Source organism: Aquarana catesbeiana, linkage group LG07 (genome assembly GCF_042186555.1).
Source record: "Aquarana catesbeiana isolate 2022-GZ linkage group LG07, ASM4218655v1, whole genome shotgun sequence".
Taxonomy (NCBI): domain Eukaryota; kingdom Metazoa; phylum Chordata; class Amphibia; order Anura; family Ranidae; genus Aquarana; species Aquarana catesbeiana.
Genome location: NC_133330.1, coordinates 295,994,582 through 296,008,890, shown reverse-complemented (window position 1 = coordinate 296,008,890; position 14,309 = coordinate 295,994,582). Strand labels below are relative to the sequence as shown.

The 14,309-nt window shown below is 41.6% G+C and overlaps 1 protein-coding gene across 3 annotated transcripts in view; it reads right to left on the bottom strand.

Annotated features, from left to right (window-relative positions):
- AGBL4 (AGBL carboxypeptidase 4) overlaps positions 1-14,309 on the bottom strand; it is a 3,151,866-nt gene that overhangs the window by 2,794,529 nt on the left and 343,028 nt on the right. The window lies entirely within an intron of this gene.

Here is a 14,309-nt window from a genome sequence, read left to right as displayed (position 1 = left end):
ATTTAGTCACCCACCAATTGTGCAAGTTCTCCCACTTAAAAATATGAGAGAGGCCTGTAATTGTCATCATAGGTATACCTCAACTATGAGAGACAAAATGTGGAAACAAATCCAGACAATCACATTGTCTGATTTTTGAAAGAATTTATTTGCAAATTATGGTGGAAAATAAGTATTTGGTCAATATCAAAAGTTCATCTCAATACTTTGTTATATATCCTTTGTTGGCAATGACAGAGGTCAAACGTTTTCTGTAAGTCTTCACAAGGTTGTCACACACTGTTGCTGGTATGTTGGCCCATTCCTCCATGCAGATCTCCTCTAGAGTAGTGATGTTTTGGGGCTGTCGCTGGGCAACACGGACTTTCAACTTCCTCCAAAGGTTTTCTATGGGGTTGAGATCTGGAGACTGGCTAGGCCACTCCAGGACCTTGAAATGCTTCTTACAAAGCCACTCCTTCGTTGCCCGGGCAGTGTGTTTAGGATCATTGTCATGCTGAAAGACCCAGCCACGTTTCATCTTCAATGCCCTTGCTGATGGGAGGAGATTTGCACTCAAAATCTCACGATACGTGACCCCATTCATTCTTTCATGTACACGGATCAGTAGTCCTGTTCCCTTTGCAGAGAAACAGCCCCAAAGCATGATGTTGCCACCCCCATGCTTCACAGTAGGTATGGTGTTCTTTTGTTGCAACTCAGCATTCTCTCTCCTCCAAACACCACGAGTTGTGTTTCTACCAAACAGTTCTACTTTGGTTTCATCTGACCATATGACATTCTCCCAATCCTCTTCTGGATCATCCAAATGCTCTGTAGCAAACCTCAGACAGGCCCGGACATGTACTGGCTTAAGCAGGGGGACACATCTGGCACTGCAGGATCTGAGTCCCTGGTGGCATAGTGTGTTACTGATGGTAGCCTTTGTTACGTTGGTCCCAGCTCTCTGCAGGTCATTCACTAGGTCCCCCCGTGTGGTTCTGGGATTTTTGCTCACCGTTCTTGTGATCATTTTGACCCCACCGGGTGAGATCTTGCGTGGAGCCCCAGATCGAGGGAGATTATCAGTGGTCTTGTATGTCTTCCATTTTCTAATTATTGCTCCCGCAGTTGATTTCTTCACATCAAGCTGCTTGCCTATTGCAGATTCAGTCTTCCCAGCCTGGGGCAGGTCTACAATTTTGTTTCTGGTGTCCTTCAACAGCTCTTTGGTCTTCACCATAGTGGAGTTTGGAGTGTGACTGTTAGAGGTTGTGGGCAGGTGTCTTTTATACTGATAACAAGTTCAAACAGGTGCCATTAATACAGGCAATGAGTGGAGGACAGAGGAGCCTTTTAAAGAAGAAGATACAGGTCTGTGAGAGCCAGAAATCTTGCTTGTTTGTAGGTGACCACACATTTTCCACCATAATTTGCAAATAAATTCTTTAAAAAATCAGACAATGTGATTGTCTGGATTTGTTTCCACATTTTGTCTCTCGTAGTTGATGTATACCTATGATGACAATTACAGGCCTCTCTCATCTTTTTAAGTGGGAGAACTTGCACAATTGGTGGCTGACCAAATACTTTTTTGCCCCACTGTAGTAAACAACAATAATTTTCGGACAATAAATATGTTAAAAAATACTATATCTGGCTCCAGCTGGGCTCCTCAACTCCTTCCAAGATGGAAGGCCCAGGTTGGTCCTCGGAAGCCTCAGCTGGGGTTGAGGGAAGGGTTGAGGGAAGGGTGGATGGAAGTGTAGAAAGGGATTCCCTGGCTTCAATCTGGTCTTCCAGAAACCGCATCCTGTTGTAGTACCACAGACTTTGCTGCTGCTCCTGATTTCACGGAAGCCTGTACCTTATTAAGCTCCTTCCTATACGTGCTTCTCAAGCTACCAGTTTTCTTCACAAACTCGATGTCTGCGTCGGGGACCTGCGTCTTCACAAATTGCAGCAGTTTCTCCAGCAGTGCCTTCCTAGCTGGTTTATTTTGATATAAGGGGTTTTTAACCTCCCACAAATTTCTCATATCCCTGTATCTGTCTATGAACTGGCCCATGAATTCAGGGTCTTTGAATTGCTTCATATTTGCTGCAAGACAAAACACAAGACAAAAACACTAATATCAGGCTAAACTCTCCTAATCTTATCCCAATATAGGAATCAATCTCGAATCAGTATAGGCCACTGATGTCCCAAGTTAAAATGTTACCTTCGTTCTCATGATCGGCACTTCCTCCACTCACAGATCGTACGTACGACACAAACGTGTTAGCTTTATATACACTGCGCATGCGTGAAACTCCGCCCGCGTCTCCCGCCCCTGATGTTCTTTCTAGAATATTCCCCGCCCCTTCTCTTTTGTTGCAGTGGGAGAGGAACATGGCGGAGACACAGCAGGTGCGTAATAGCAGTAACGAGGAGGAAAGCCCAGAGCCAGAAACATCCCGATCCGGTAGGAGATTTAAGGCCTCAAATATGGCCTTTGTAGAGATGGTGGAGATGGTGGACATCTTGAAGAGGGCCGACTATGACGGGAAGTATGGACCTTACCTAAACCCAAATGTATAAAGTTATGAAGAGTCTGCACAGGAATTTTGGGGTATGACGATCCAAGGAGCATTTGAGGAAACGCTGCTCAGACCTGAAATTGAGGGAGCAGGATCAGTACAGAAGGATCAAGAAAGTACTTCTAAAAAGTGGTGTCTCCATGTGTGAAACTTGTCCAAAAAAGGTAAGTATTCCAGCTTTGGTAAGGGAAAAAAAAGCATGTCTTCAGCTTGGAACTCTGCCAAAACAGACAACTGTACCCCACTTCCAAGCAAGGTTTCAAATTGCTATTTCTGGCCTCAAATATCGGTGTGCTAAGTATACCTTTTGTTTCATTCTCATAGGGGAGAAAAGACTCCGGACATCTGAGGACACCAGGAACCCCCCATCTCCTGAAGAAGGGGAACGGAAGACACCACAACCAAAGGATGTGGAGGAAGGAGAGGTGGTTGAAACTGTCACAACAGGTGAGTGTCTGAGACCACAGATTCAGGTGATAGATGTATGCCTTCATATTTATAATACATGGTGTGTATTTTTTCTTTTAGGTGATGTGTATGATGTGGAAGAACAATCTCCTCATTTCACGAGTGACAGTGCACAAAGGCTAATCCAGGACATAATGTTTTGTAGTCAGGATTTAGACATCATCAAGCAAAAAACGAATAACATAGAACAAGAAATGAAGAACATGATTGAAGTACTAGGAAGAATCTAAATAACAACAAGATTAAAAGCCAAATTTTGAAGATGCACACAGTGTGTCAACATGTGCTATCTGCCATCAGGGGATATCAATATATGCGTTTTGTGGGTGCAACCCCTTCCTCGTAACTCAAGTAGGTGAGATGAAGTGGTTGCACCCCCAAAACATGTCCATTGATCCCCCATGATGGGAGATAGCACATGTTGACATTAGGCATGGGATCAGGAGGGAAATCCCCAGTTTGACTCCCAATTTGTGTGCATCTTCAAAATTTGGCTTTTACAGGGGTGACATCACCCCATCTGATGAAGGCAATATCAACACATTTTTGACACTATAATGTCTGATATTACCTTCAGTTTTTCAATGTTGAACTTTGTAAGTTCCTGAGTTGTGTATGTTATGTTTTGAAATATGCCTGTTTATGTACTAAAAAAAATATTCAAGGTAAAACTTTATAAAACCAAGATGTTGTTTTTTTACCCAAAAATGTATTACAACGCACATGTGAATGTGCATGGAGTAAAAGGTTTTATACTCAACAACTGGATTCAGTTTTTGTATTAAGTTGGTGTTTACAGTGACAATGGGTGTTATCTAATAATGGAAAAACCACTTGGCACTACAAGTGCACTAGGAGAACCTAGGAGATAGCTAAAAGAAACACAAGCAGTAAATCAAAATCAAGATTTTATCAGATCAAATTTTTTTTTAATATCTAAAATAATTACAATTTTGCTGGCATAGCAATTGCCCCCCTACCCATAAAATAATCAACATATTTTTGACGCACTTCACGGGCGCTTGGGGGGGCAAGCCAGGACAGCCAGCTTCCAGGGCCGTCATTGTAGTTTCTGGAAGTTCGACCTCAGGCCCACCTGAGGCAACATAATTCGGAGCATTTCTCTTTAAAAAGTTGTGAAGTATGCAGCATGCTAGAACTATGTGGTTCAGTTTTTACTGCGCCATATTTATTGCCGTAAGAAATAGGTGAAACCGGCTGGCCATTATCCCAAAGGCACTCTCCACGACTCTTCTGGCACTGGCCAGCTGGTAATTAAAAACCCTCTTCTCCGGGGTGAGGGTCCTCTGGGGGAATGGCCTCATCAGGTGTCACCCAGACCAAATGCTTCATCAGCAATGAAAGCAAATGGTAGTCCTTCCACGTTCTCTTCTGCAGGTGGCAATCCCAAGCCACCACTTGTGTGTGTAGAACTCCGTCTGGGCAAAGACTCCACCATCCGACATCTGGCCATTCTTTTCCACATCCACATAGAGAAACTCGTATGTCGATGACACCACCGCCATCAACACAATACTATGAAACCCCTTGTAGTTAAAATAGCATGACCCCGAGTGGGTGGTGGGATGATGTGGACGTGCTTCCCATCGATTGCCCCTCCGCAGTTGGGAAAGTCCCAACGCAGAGCAAATTGGGAAGCCACAGTCTGCCATTCCTGTGGCATTGAAGGAAACCGTGGAGTCAAAAAAGTAAAAAAAAAGTACTTTTGCACATAACATTGCAAGCAGATTAGACACAAACATTCTTGGCTAACATTAGTATAACATTTATTTTATGGAGTATTGAAAGACAAAAATATAAAGTCCACTTATCAGATTCCTCACCCTCTCTGATGGCCCATTGGAAACATTTTAGGGGGGGAGGGTTATAAATGAGTTTTGGACCCCCCAAAAAAAGCCTCTGGCACTCTGCCTGAATTTAAGGACAACAATAACATTTGAACACATTTTAGGGGGTGTTTAAGGTAAAGCACTACAATGGAGCTGACAAAATCAAAGCAAGAACCCCAACACCAAGCCCCCGCATAGCACGAACTCTACGATGAGTACGTACCTGCAACATGGCTTCAAAACAGTCGGCTGGTCAGAACGAACTAACAGAACGCACTGAAGAACAGAAAGGCCTGTGAAGAGCGAGCTGAAAATCAGAAACGAGTGGACAAGAACGCACTGAAAAACAGATACGAACTGACTACACGCACTGAAAACCAGATACAAACCCACAAGCACAAACTGAAGAGCAGTAATGGACTGAAAAGCACGAGTCTGAAAAGCATGAATCGTCTCTCACCAAACTTCTACTAACACGAGATAAACACGAGATTAGCAGAAGGAGCCCAAAGGGTGGCGCGTGTTGTACGTCGCCGCATTCTTGACGGTCGGAATTTGGTGTGACCGTGTGTATGCAAGACAAGCTTGAGCGGAATTCCGTCAGAAAAACCATCCAAGATTTTCCAACGGAAATTCCGCTCGTGTGTACACGACATAAGACATGAAGTACGAGGTGGTATCAAAAAGTTTCAGGACTAGTTTTGCCTCCTGTGTACATCGGGAGCTGTGCAACTGATGCTATTCTGACCACGTGCGTTACCACTTCTGCTATTTCATCGTGGAAAAGTTAGAACAAAAAGCAGACATGAAATTCTGCGTGAAACTGGGCAACTCTACCACAGGGACGTTTGACATGATTTGTCAAGTTTATGGTGGTGCTGCAATTAGCTGAAGATCCAGCTCAAAGGTCACCATTTTGACACCATTGTGGAGATCCAGCGTGAACAGCAGAAGGTGCTTGACGCACTTCAAAAAGAAGACTTCCAGGACACATTCCAGAAGTGGCAGGAATGCTGGGAGCACTGTATCGCTGTGTAAGGGGATATTTTTGAAGGTGATAGTGTGTAAATGTAGATAAATAAAGTACATTCTTGTAAACAGAGCTAGTCTTGAAACTTTTTTTTTATACCATCTCGTATGTAACTTGTAGATTAACCAGGTGAAAACAAAGAAAAAAAGCCTGAAAAATTAAAATGAATGCAGTCACAGTATCTATGAATAGTAAGTTGCAATACATATAATAACATAAACAGTCAATAGGCAATACATATAATGTTAGTTTTTAGAATATTAAATCAACCACACCAAAATTCTGGCAAAAACCCCACTGCATAATCTCCTACCTTTACAAACTGTGACTATACTACATGTAAAAATATTACTAATAAATACATTTTATTAATATATATGTCAATTAATACATACACACTTTTATTTTTTTTCTTAATATTTCTAGCAAGCCTTAAGATTTATTTACTGCTATTAATGGAAATCTAAACTCTGCCTTTGTTCTATTTTAGAGGTTCCAGTGCAGCTCTAAAACCTGTAGATCACTGGCCTTTGGTCCCATGGCATGAACCATCTGCTTGTGCAAATAAAAAGGAATTAGCTCAGTGTATAGTGCACATTTGTCATGCTCTTAGTATGGGGATGCATCTGTGAGATGACCATTTCTGTAGGATATTGGATTATTTTCATCTAATAAAACTTGTCTTGTGTCACAAGATGTACCAGCTCATAAGTAGCATGCTTTATTCCTTATGAACCTTTTGCCCTGTTTAAATACAAGGCAGCTATTATCAGAAAGGCTAGTTTACCTACAATTTTCACACAAATTGTCATTAAATATAAATTTTAAAAAAGTAAAACCGTTCTTATAAATATTGTAATGTCTTTGTGTTCTTTGTCTTGTTATAAAATCTTCCCCTATAAGTAAATTAGTTGTTGAACCTGGTAGTCATCTAAAGTTCCTTGTTTCTGGTGGCAACGATCTGTGGGCTCATAAAGCCTCTGCGTTACGACCACAATGCGCTTACTTCTCTCTCTTAAGTAAGACATGTCTACTCATGGCTTACTGTAGAGGAAATCCCATAACTGCCTATGTCAATATGACTCGGGTCAAGGGCAGGGCTAAGCAGGAGCGGGTCACATGTCCCGGTGAAATTGTTTCAGCTTTTTTAGACCCTCCAGGCCATTTGAAGTGGAGTGGAGTCAGTCAAGAATCTGATCCTTCCTGCAGGCATTTCTGCCTGTGGTACAGACCCTTGACTGACAGCCCTGTTACGCTTCATATGGCCTGAGAAGGAGGGCCTGAAAAAGGTGAAGCGATGCCACCAGGACATGTGACCTGCTACAGCTTAAAAAAAAAAGTTGTGACCCAAAAATGTCAGAATTCAAACTTTTCATGGAAAGCTAATGTTATACCCCATTTAGACATGGGAGAACTATCTGGGTTTAAAACCACTTTAAATATTATATAAAACTATATATTTTTTTATTTTGAAGTCTATGTATTTTTTCTTAGTTTTGGATAGAGTGGGGAAGAGTTAGAACCTCTGTCTAATTTTACTGCTTTCTTGGGCTGTGTTAAAGCAGAACTAAAGTCCTGCTTTCAAAAACTAGGAGCAGGCAAGCTCATTATTGGAGAAGAGACATGCAAGAGCAGCTCAGTTTACTTTCTGCAGAGGATCTTTGTGTCAGGATGACTGCACTCTTGTGCCTGCAGACATCATTTTGCTCTGGCCAATGAAAACAGCTGCAGCTCGGCACCTGAAAGAAGTCAGGTAGAAAATGTTGGTGAAAGACGTAGGAATGTTGAAGGATATGTAAGTATCTTAGAGTTTCACCTCTGTATGCCAGCCGCACGCAAATATGAGGCCTCTCGGCTGGGTGGGCCTTGGCGCAGTGCAGCCACATATTTGCGTGCATTCGTGCAAATACAGCTGTGCTGAGAATGCACGCCCAGAACAGTTACTGGAGGCTAACAGAAAACTGTTGCGATCAGGAGCTTTCAGATGTGATTGCCATGACAGCCAACCACGGCGGTCACATGATCATAAACCCTGCCTCCTTAAAGGGCCGGGAGGCGCCGGCTCCAAGGTGTTAACTTCGCTTTAAGGAGATTTACCCCTGTCATGCTTTACCAGACAATATGCAAGGGGAATTTTCCAACAGGAACACAACAAAAACAGAAATGGCCTGCAAACGGGTCGTCATGTTCTTGCATCACATCCACTGGGCCTTGTGTTTCACGGACCTAGTAAGCACTGAGAGCCCCGGAAGCTCCTGACAGTTGGGATCCCATCTTTAGGCAGATGTGGACCGTGATTCGTGTTGGCAAGGACCCATTTTCCTGCGCTACATGCTTAAGTTTGTATTTCTTTTGTGAGTAATATTCTTTTACCCTTATTAAGGTTATCACATTGCTACACTTAGTAGACGCTTGTGTCTATCTCCTTCCAACAGCAACACAGACTGAAATAAAAATGCTTTTCTTTAATAAAGCAAGGGATGGCTGGAATCCTTGTCAAATATTTTTTATGGAATTTTTTCAACCATATACTGTGTATATATTTAAGGAGAAAAGTACAAAAAAATATATACTGTATTCCTTGTTACAAGAGATAAAGTAGCCAAAAAAAGACCACCTTGAACTGAAAACACTTTAAAGGAACCCCTTGTGAAGGTCATAATAGTCTACCTAGACTTGCATATAGAATGTTGTATCAGTTTTCTCTTTATTTCTGTCTCTTTATCTCTAGTTATCGCTATATCATTGTCATAAGGAAGTACCCTAGACAATCATACATAGGTAAATATAATGTGTAAATCTTCCTTTCAGGATTCCACAAGGAATTTGGATCATTCACAGTTATAATATCAAAAGACAAATATACAAAGGAGGCATATAATAAATTTGTTATAAAGTTTCATTTTTTCAAAAATAGCAAAGACCGATCTGTACCCCTAACACATAATATAAATTATATATCACTGTGATCTACTGTATACTGGAACACAAATTGAGTTAGCAGCTTTATATGAGCAAATCCTCAATTTTTAATGTATCATGAAAGGTGATGTTGGAATGATAATCCCAGATATATTTGTCTCTCTACAAGATTACAACCACATTTTGATGGTAAGAGTATCTGGCATGGGATTCACATGTATATATAATCAGGTTTTAGTTGAGTTGATTATGACAGGTTATAGTTAGCAGATGTGAGCACATGCAACATATATGGTCCACTGGGTGTAAATTACAGTGGTTTCGAATGAATCACAAACACCTTGGATAAAGTAGAATATAAAAACTGTCCTCTTTGTAGTATTATAAAGAAACCTATAAATCAAGTTTACATTTAGATTGATACCATATAAATATTATACTCGAAGACAGGGTTTTTATGAGCATGAGACATGTGCTTCCCGCCAGCTCAACTTTTCTTTCTTTCCTGGCCTGAGTGTCAGTAGCCAGGCAACAGGCCCTGGACTGCAGCCAAGGCCTCTTCTACTCTTACTGGTCAACTGTGGGCAGCGTCCTTGTTGCCTGTTCTGCCTCCTCTGCCCTGAATGGCCTACGCCCTCTGGTGCTCTGTTTGAACATCATTCATTCAACATTCAGTCTTTATAAAGAATGCAACAAGAAATGTAAGGGTGCAATTAGGACAGCTAAGATAGAACATGAAAGACACATAGCGGAGGAGAGCAAAAAAAATCCCAAGAAATTCTTTAAGTATGTAAACAGTAAAAAAGGGAGGACAGACCATATTGGCCCCATAAAGAATGAGGAACGACATCTGGTTACAAAGGATGAGGAGATGGCGAAAGTATTGAATTTATTCTTCTCCTCAGTCTTCACGAGTGAATCGGGGGGCTTCAGTAACCAAAACTGCAGTGTTTATTATTATTATTATTATACAATATTTATATAGCGCCAACAGTTTACGTAGCGCTTTACAACTTGAGGGTAGACAGTACAAATACAATACAATTTGATACAGTAGGAATCAGAGGGCCCTGCTCACTTAGAGCTTACAATCTAAGAGAAAAGTTTATCCTCATGACACAACACAGGAAGCACCTCCATGGTTAACAGAGGACAGAATTAAAATTAGACTTGAGAAGCTTAACATTAATAAATCACCGGGACCAGATGGCTTGCATCCGAGGGTACTTAGGGAACTCAGTCAAGTGATTGCCAGACCGTTGTTCCTAATTTTTCCTGACAGTATACTGACTGGAATGGTACCAGCTGATTGGAAAAAAGCCAATGTAGCACCAATATTTAAAAAGGGCCCAAAATACATCCCTGGGAATTACAGACCAGTTAGCCTAACATCAATAGTATGTAAACTCTTGGAGGGGATGATAAGGGACTATATACAAGATTTTAGTAATGAGAACAGTATCATTAGCAGTAATCAGCATGGATTCATGAAGAATCGTTCTTGCCAAACAAATCTACTAACCTTCTATGAGGAGGTGAGTTGCGATCTAGATAAAGGAAGGCCCGTAGACGTGGTGTATCTGGATTTTGCAAAAGCATTTGACACAGTTCCCCATAAACGTTTATTGTACAAATTAAGGTCCGTTGGCATGGACCATATGGTGAGTACCTGGATTGAAAACTGGCTACAAGGGCGAGTTCAGAGGGTGGTGATAAATGGGGAGTACTCGGAATGGTCGGGGGTGGGTAGTGGGGTTCCCCAGGGTTCTGTGCTGGGACCAATCCTATTTAATTTGTTCACAAACGACCTGGAGGATGGGATAAACAGTTCAATCTCTGTATTTGCAGACGATACTAAGCTAAGCAGGGCAATAACTTCTCCGCAGGATGTGGAAACCTTGAAAGAAGATCTCAACAAATTAATGGGGTGGGCAACTACATGGCAAATGAGGTTCAATGTAGAAAAATGTAAAATAATGCATTTGGGTGGCAAAAATATGAATGCAATCTATACACTGGGGAGAGAACCTCTGGGGGAATCTAGGATGGAAAAGGACCTGGGGGTCCTAGTAGATGATAGGCTCAGGAATGGCATGCAATGCCAAGCTGCTGCTAACAAAGCAAACAGAATATTGGCATGCATTAAAAAGGGGATCAACTCCAGAGATAAAACGATAATTCTCCCACTCTACAAGACTCTGGTCCAGCCGCACCTAGAGTATGCTGTCCAGTTCTGGGCACCAGTCCTCAGGAAGGATGTACTGGAAATGGAGCGAGTACAAAGAAGGGCAACAAAGCTAATAAAGGGTTTGGAGGATCTTAGTTATGAGGATAGGTTGCAAGCACTGAACTTATTCTCTCTGGAGAAGAGACGTTTGAGAGGGGATATGATTTCAATATACAAATACCGTACTGGTGACCCTACAATAGAAATAAAACTTTTTTGCAGAAGAGAGTTTAACAAGACTCGTGGCCACTCATTAAAATTAGAAGAAAAGAGGTTTAACTATAAACTACGTAGAGGGTTCTTTACTGTAAGAGCAGCAAGGATGTGGAATTCCCTTCCACAGGCGGTGGTCTCAGCGGAGAGCATCGATAGCTTCAAGAAACTATTAGATAAGCACCTGAATGACCACAACATACAAGGATATACAATGTAATACTGACACATAATCACACATAGGTTGGACTTGATGGACTTGTGTCTTTTTTCAACCTCACCTACTATGTAACTATGTAACTATATAAACCCAGGGCTTTGGGTTTGTGGTAGCGTTTAGCTTCCCGGCTCCTGGACCTGGCACTTTAGTCTCTGGATTGCTTCAGCCTGTTTCTCCACTTGCCTAAACACATATTTATATATATATATATATATATATATATATATATATATATATATATATATATATTGGCCTATTAGCCCTAAGTCGCGTGTCAGCCAGTGGCGGCTGCAAGGGAAAAGAGTGTGGTGACAACAGATGGGCCATAGGAAGCTTATGGGTGACGTCACCACTCCCAGGCATCACCAACCAACGTGGAGCACTCTTTCCTCTCTACTGCAACCGGTGCTGGCTGACATAGAGAAAATAGGTAAGTATATACATCTTTCTTACACAGCTTAGCTAGAATAGGTGTTGGGGGGGGGGGGGGGGGGCATTTTAAGATTTGTTAGGTTTATCTCGGAAGTCTACTTTAAGGGAAAGGTGAAACCACACAAAAGCAGGACGTGAACTAGTAAATCTTACAAGGGTCAGTCATACAGTATATTGTTTATTACTTTCTTTTCTTGTTTTGGTGAATGTCTGGGTGTCCATAAGACACAGAGTGCATCTCAGCCCCATCCCCTGCTTTCTACTCACTGGCAGTGATTGACAGCAGCGGTAGTTAATGGCTCCTGCTGCTGCATTTCAACCAATGAGGAGAGAGAGACCTGGGAGAGCCTCGGCTCTTGTGCACATCCCTGGATCAAGATGGGGCTTAGGTAAGCATCGGGAGGGGAGGGGGGGCTGAGGAGGGAGCTGGAAACAGAAGGTTTTTAACCTTCACGCATATAATGCATGAAGGTAAACAACCCTCAGGCTTTAGAGCCACTTTAATTTCTAATTTCTTTTACTGTCCTTACGATATGTAGACATACATTTTATGGAAACATTTATTTCTACAAGTGAAATCAATGTGTCCTATGTGGTAAAGTCACATGAATTTCAAATTTACAAAACACAGCTTGGATCCCAGCATGCAGGTTCTCAAGTGCATTTGTCAAACACTTCACAGGTACATTTACATATGTTTTAAAGGACCTTGTGTGCAATTACGTCGCCATTCCGTAAATTGTTATTAGATGTGATCACTTGACTGGACTAAACACAAATAGGCCTGGATATATCTTAAGAATGCAACACAACATGAAGCATGGCAAGTGTTACAGATCTTTCTGCTAAAAAATTGCAAATATGTCTAGAGGTACCATAATGTGGTCTGATATTTGATAAAATTGCAGAGTAACCTCAGTAATAAGCACATACCCTTACTACCTTCACCGGGCACCAGCTAATAATGTACAGGGGATAGGAAGATACACAATTGGGTAGATTTACTAAATCTGGTACATCTGTGCATAGTAACCAATCAGCTTCCAGGTTTTATTGTGAAAGCTTAATGGAACAAGCTGAAGTGAGAAGCTGATTGGTTACTATGCACAGCTGCATAGATTCTGAGTGCTCCAGTTTTAGTAAATCTGCCACAGTAATGACTGCCAACAAATAACAAGAGATATTTATGGAATGCACAACCATTTTAAGATAGAATGGGCCCTCAGCAAAAATACAAGTTGGGCCCCTATATGACTAAATGACAAAAACCCTGGGCAGTTGGCTAGTTTGACCCACCGCTTTGGTGCAGTGAATGTTGCATATGCACAAATAGGGAAATTAGAACAAAGTATGTACAGTATATTACAACATATTAGATCAGTATGTGTGATCATTATAATTATCATCAGAAAGAAAGAAATTGTCTATATTAGAAGGGCAAATTACAGGCCCGTTCACATAAGAGCGTTGTAGTAACGTTGCGTGTTTAACATGCCGTATCACACATTTAATGTGCATTGCATTAAGCAGCCTATTCATTTTAAATGGGCCAGATAAAACCTAAATATATAACAGTTTAGCCTCCTCTGGCAACCCTTGAAACTGTGTAAACCGATTAAGATCACATTACTCACTTGTAATGAAGTATGAGAACGGAGCTAAATCCTAGAGAAATTTTCACTGTAGCAATGCCGGTCCTCTTCCTGTCTCTAAACTTTTGGGGTTAACCGCTTCAATCTTTGGACAAAACAGGAGTAGAAAACAATAAAAAAATACTGACACCAGTGGCGGAACTACCAGGGTCGCAAAGGTTGCACTTACGATGGGGCCCTGGCATTCCACCATCGTGGGGGGCCCAAGACGGCAGAAAGGGGGCACACTGCAGAACCTGTGAAAGGGTCCCACTGTGGGATGGTAATAAAAGGCCCCACAACAGGAGTAAAGGGAGGGGAGGGACCAGGTTAAGGGGGCCCTTTTTGGTTTCATGTACCGGGGCCCTGAAGGTTCTAGTTATGCCTCTGCTGGGTGGAACTAGAAAATCTGTAAATTGTTGGTAATATTATACAGGATATATATAGCACCAACAGTTTGCACAGCACTTTTCAAAATTAAATATAACAGTACAGTTACAGTACAATTCAAGACAAGGCATTGCTGGGCGAAAGCTTACAATCTCACGGACAGGGCATTTACTAAACAAAAATATTACAGATGAAGGGAATGTTCTTAACAGGATCAGACAGCAACAGCTGCACAGAATGAATGGACAGGAATAGCTCTGTACAGAGCTTCTTGTTCATTCACAAACTGAAGCAAAGTAAGTACAGTTTATCAGTACCGGTCTATACCGAAAATATACCGAAATGGATATACAGTATAATGTTTACAA